This window comes from Entamoeba dispar, genomic scaffold (assembly GCF_000209125.1).
Source record: "Entamoeba dispar SAW760 scf_1105229462873 genomic scaffold, whole genome shotgun sequence".
NCBI classification, from domain to species: Eukaryota; Evosea; order Mastigamoebida; family Endamoebidae; genus Entamoeba; species Entamoeba dispar.
Window position 1 is genome coordinate 61011 of NW_001855410.1, and position 5095 is coordinate 66105.

Genomic DNA, 5095 nt, shown 5'->3' on the forward strand with positions numbered 1-5095 from the left:
TATTGTTTCTGAATAATACATTTGAATCATAATGAAATTGAAGAATGTAATAAATAAATGATAGAAAAGAATTGAATAAAAAGAATGAATAAAAATTAAAACCAGTTATTATATTGTTCATTATATGATGAAAATAAATAAATGAAATACAATTATCAAATTAAAAAACATTAATTAAAACATATTAATGAAATAAAATAATCATAATTAAGTAAAAAGTAAAATGAAGTGATAATTATGATTATTTGAAATAAGAGTTAAATTATTTCTTTATTATTCTTATTATCTTTTCTTTTATTCTTTTTCTTTCTATTTTTATTATTCTATGTTTTTCTTATTTTATTCTTTCCATTCTTTAATTTCTTTATATTGTATTTCTTTTTTATTTATTATTATTTATCTTTATTTCTTATTCTATTAGATACTTTAAATATAGTATTTCTAGAATACTACCATAAACTATATCTATCTTCTTGTAATAGTTGTTTCCCAACCATTTATAAAATGAATTGGTTGTATTATTACGTAAAACAGTTTGTATGTTTATTTCTTTCTTTTTTTTCTGTTTAAATACCATTTTCTAACCCTTGTTATTATTCTTTTACTATTATTTTACTATTCAATTTTATTATTATTTTATGGTTTTATATTTGTTTTATATTCTTATCAATTCTTGTTTTCTTTATTATCATATGTTTCATTCTTATTTATCCATTCTTTAATACTTCTTTCTATTTCTACTTTATTCACTCATTCTTTGTTTATTATCATTTGTTATTACTTTCTCATTATTTATTTGGCTTATTATCATTTTATTCTTTAATTAAATGATGTTGATTGGTTATTGTTTTGTTTTCATGTAATTAATAGTGTTATCTTCATACTCATTCATTTCTTTTATCATCTTCATCAATAACAATGAATAACAAATAATAATAAAAGAAAGAATATAAAATGAAATCACAATGATAATTATATAATAATATAATGAATATGATTATAATTTAAAAGAAGTTAAGAATATGAATATAAACTCATTATTATTATATTCATTATATTTCATTATTTATTTTATTATGTTTATAATTTAATTTGATTATCAATTATCATTTATTTATTATATTTCTTTATTATTTATTATTTCATTTTATCATTATTTATTTGTTTAACAAGAAGATGTTAATTATTTAAATATTGTTAATGGAGATTGAAGTGGGTGAGGAATGGAATGTAAATATAAGTAGAAATGATAATATGAATGAATAGAAATAATGAATAGGATAAATTAGAAATTCCTTCATCTTTCCTAACTCTTACACATTTAACAAACATAAATCTGGTTAATGCTAGTAATGCACACAAAGCACTGTTCTACAATAAACACTTTTGTATTACTCTTTGTTCTATTCCACAACATTGGTTTTGGTACTCAATTATATTCTTATTTATCTGGTTGAGTTCTTTTCTTTCTTTTATTTAAATAAACACATCATTACAAAATAAGAAATAAACACAAGAATAATAAACAAAATAAAATATAATCAACAATAAATATTAAATTATTTAACCAAGAAACAAAACACAAATAGAAGCAGAAAGACAAAGAAATAAAAATGAAATAACATAAAAAATAAATAATTAATAACAATCAATAAAACATGATTGATAATATTATTAATCAAAAGAATAATGAATAAATAAATAATAAACGATAATAATTAATAAGAGTATGAATGAATGGTGAATGAAATATAATAATGTAATATTCATATATTTAAATATAAAACAATTAATACAAATAAATGAAATAATGATTTGAATAACAATCAATTATTTCTAATATTTTCATTTATTCTTTATTACATTATTCTTTCGACTTTATTATCTGTTATTTCTTTTATTCTTATGATTATTCACTATTTGAAATATTAGAAAAAAAACTATTTAATTGAACAAATTAACAATAAATAACCATAAAAATAAACAATTAATATAAACAAATATAAATAAATGATAAACAATCAAACAAACTAAATAATTAATGTTTAATCAAACCATTATATTAGTTATTAATTGATTTCATTGTTTTTGAATTAAATTTCCATTAAAGTTTAAAAAAAAAGAAAAAAAATCAAGAATCATAACTTAAAAATATTTTAAGTTTATATCAAATAAAAAGAATTGAAAACACAAGAAACAATAACAAATAATCAAGAATGAGAAGGACACAATGAAATAATGATAACATCAAAATATTTTGATGATATTAATGATTTTATTAATTTAGAAATGGAATTAAAAGATTTCAAGGAAACATGGAACGATTTCATTTTAATCTAATTCCTTTAAATGAATATTCAAGAAAGTTCTTTCCTAATATTGAAACATTTCATATTTATAATGAAAATGATAAAATATTTAATGATGGAAAAATATTTAAAAAAGTAATATGGTATAAAGTAGATTATTCAACATATTTAAAAGAAAAAGAAGAATAAAATATATGTAAAAACATTGACTATGCAAAAAGGTATTGTATGAAATGAAATTATAGTACAAAAATTGAAATCGTTGGATGATATGGAATTTGTTATGACTCCTGTGCATTAACTGATGTTGATATTTCATCAATACCAAGGAAATATATATTATTTTAGTAATTGTTTATTATTAAAACAGTTAATATAGAGCATATCAAATATATAAACAAAGAATATATATATGAACAACCATTATTAAATAGTATTGAAATACCAGAAAATTTAGAAATAATAAATAGAAAAAGAAATGAAAAAAGTATCAATGAGTTTACTATACTAGCAGCAATTAGTGTATTATGATTGAATTGTTTTAAAAGATGCACATTATTAAAATTGATATTCAAACATCAAATACTAAAATATAGTATTTATTTTAATGAATGTTCATCGTTGATATCAATTAATTTGCAAACAGCAATAAATAAATTTAGATTAGATGTTTTTATAATTGTGGATGTAAAGAAGAATAAAAGAATACCAAGAGAATGTTTTCAAAACCATATGAAATGATTAAACAAAAAACAACAAATGAACTACAAGTGTAAATTAAAGTAGAAACAAAATAGGTTATGGCTATAAATCTATTCCTATCATTTGATATTTAGTATTTATGTTAATCCATTCTTATTATAAAATATATAATGAATTGAAAATACAATTAATATATGATTCTAAAAACATAATTATTGATATAATTATTGAAACATGAATACTCCAATAATATGTATTTTCTCATATCCATATTATCTAATGATTGTATATCAATATACTTAATGAGAATAATTCAAAAAGTAATTATATATAATCAACAAATCATTATAAACATAGGAATAAAATCATTTATTTCATATTGATGAATTAAAATAATTATAAATTCAAATGAAGATATGATAATTACAAATAACATAACAATAAGAATATATAAAGTAATAATAAAACAATTAATAATAAAGGAAAATATACATAAATAAGAAAAAACAAATAAGTAATTAATAATAAACAATATATACCTATGAATCAAGTTAGTAAATAAATTAAATAAATAAAAATAAAATAGAAGAATAATCAGATGAAATAAATAATAATAAAAGTATTTTATTATAAATCTATATATTCTAAATTATTAACAAAAGATAAATTATATACATCATGATGTTGTTATTGATTATGGTTAATGGATTGAGAAATGAAATTTAAAAAGAATTAATTAGAGTATAATTGAAATTTAAATCAAAACAACAACATAAAAAAAAAATAAATAAAATGACAGAAATAAAGAATGAATATCAAGAATGATAGAGTGTTGATGAAACGAACAATAATTTAAATACTGCCAATTCTCAAAACAATGAAAATATGAATACACAAGTAAATATCATTAATTAGATTATTTGTTTCTTTTTTTATTAACTTTTATAAAAATGTATTATTTGGATTATTAATATTTAGTTGTTTATTTAATATAAAATTACTAGCATGATGAAAAAAATATCATATTCATTTACAACAATTGTTAAATGCATATACCAATGATACTTTTGAACATTAATTAAATGTATTTGATTTAATTGAATAATTTACTTCATTTAGCATTCTTCAATACAAATATTCAAGAATATTTTTATTATTATTCATAATTATACATCAGAAATATTGTAAAAAATAATTAATGATTATTTAAAATATATGAAATAACATGTATTTATAAAAAGAAACAAAGTAAGAAATTAATGATCAGATCATAATTTATCCATATCAATACATAGAAAGAAGAAGAACAAAAAATATTCTATTGTTGATAAAAGAATTTTAGTATAAGAATAGATAAATGATAAACATCAATAGATGAGTTTAATTAATCACAAAAAGAAAGAAACATAGAAATGATAATAGATATATTGAAAATACACAAGAATACAATATCTTATTATTTAACTATAAAAATGAAATAATTGATGAAATGATATGAAATACAAGTAATTAATTAAATCAACAAATTATATGAAACACAACAAAATAAAATAAAAATGAAGAAGAATAATAAATGAATAAAATGTGATAGAATCAATTCAATTAACAAACAATAAATAATTAAGAATAATAATAATAAAAAGAGTAATAAAAATGGATAAATTTAAATAAATTTAAATGAAGAAATAAATAACAGAATGATTAAACGAAGTAAGAAGAACATAACAAATAAGTAATATTGAATAATATTGGTGTATATTTCTTGTTACTCTTATGTTGTTGTTTCTTTCATTTGTATATTTCTTATTAGTTTCTATATCTCATTTTTATATATCTCAATAAGTGTTTCATTGTATATTTCATATTCATATTGGTTTATTATTGTATTTATTATTTCTTTATTTCATTCTCATTCTTGTTCTTATTCATTTTATTGTTTACTATTTATCTTGAATATTTTCTATATATTTCTATTTTATTAATAATATCATATTTGACATATCATTCATTATTTATCTTATAAATGTATTTTATTTATGAAACTATTCATTTTATTGATTGATTGATTCAACACATTAAATCTA

At 17.6% G+C, this 5095-nt stretch overlaps 21 annotated features.

Annotated features, from left to right (window-relative positions):
• The first annotated feature begins 51 nt into the window (after nucleotides 1–51).
• Nucleotides 52–232: a microsatellite.
• A 30-nt stretch (nucleotides 233–262) lies between these two features.
• Nucleotides 263–419: a microsatellite.
• Nucleotides 420–599: 180 nt separating this feature from the next.
• Nucleotides 600–779: a microsatellite.
• A 132-nt stretch (nucleotides 780–911) lies between these two features.
• Nucleotides 912–1004: a microsatellite.
• A 32-nt stretch (nucleotides 1005–1036) lies between these two features.
• Nucleotides 1037–1094: a sequence feature (AT_rich).
• A 14-nt stretch (nucleotides 1095–1108) lies between these two features.
• Nucleotides 1109–1168: a microsatellite.
• Nucleotides 1169–1478: 310 nt separating this feature from the next.
• Nucleotides 1479–1635: a microsatellite.
• Nucleotides 1607–1771: a microsatellite.
• Nucleotides 1772–1862: a sequence feature (AT_rich).
• A 100-nt stretch (nucleotides 1863–1962) lies between these two features.
• Nucleotides 1963–2042: a microsatellite.
• A 597-nt stretch (nucleotides 2043–2639) lies between these two features.
• Nucleotides 2640–2676: a sequence feature (AT_rich).
• A 488-nt stretch (nucleotides 2677–3164) lies between these two features.
• Nucleotides 3165–3240: a sequence feature (AT_rich).
• Nucleotides 3241–3456: 216 nt separating this feature from the next.
• Nucleotides 3457–3622: a microsatellite.
• Nucleotides 3623–3685: a sequence feature (AT_rich).
• Nucleotides 3686–3783: 98 nt separating this feature from the next.
• Nucleotides 3784–3805: a sequence feature (AT_rich).
• A 104-nt stretch (nucleotides 3806–3909) lies between these two features.
• Nucleotides 3910–4011: a sequence feature (AT_rich).
• A 143-nt stretch (nucleotides 4012–4154) lies between these two features.
• Nucleotides 4155–4251: a sequence feature (AT_rich).
• Nucleotides 4252–4480: 229 nt separating this feature from the next.
• Nucleotides 4481–4664: a microsatellite.
• Nucleotides 4580–4747: a microsatellite.
• Nucleotides 4748–4797: 50 nt separating this feature from the next.
• Nucleotides 4798–4988: a microsatellite.
• Nucleotides 4880–5063: a microsatellite.
• Nucleotides 5064–5095: the final 32 nt, after the last annotated feature.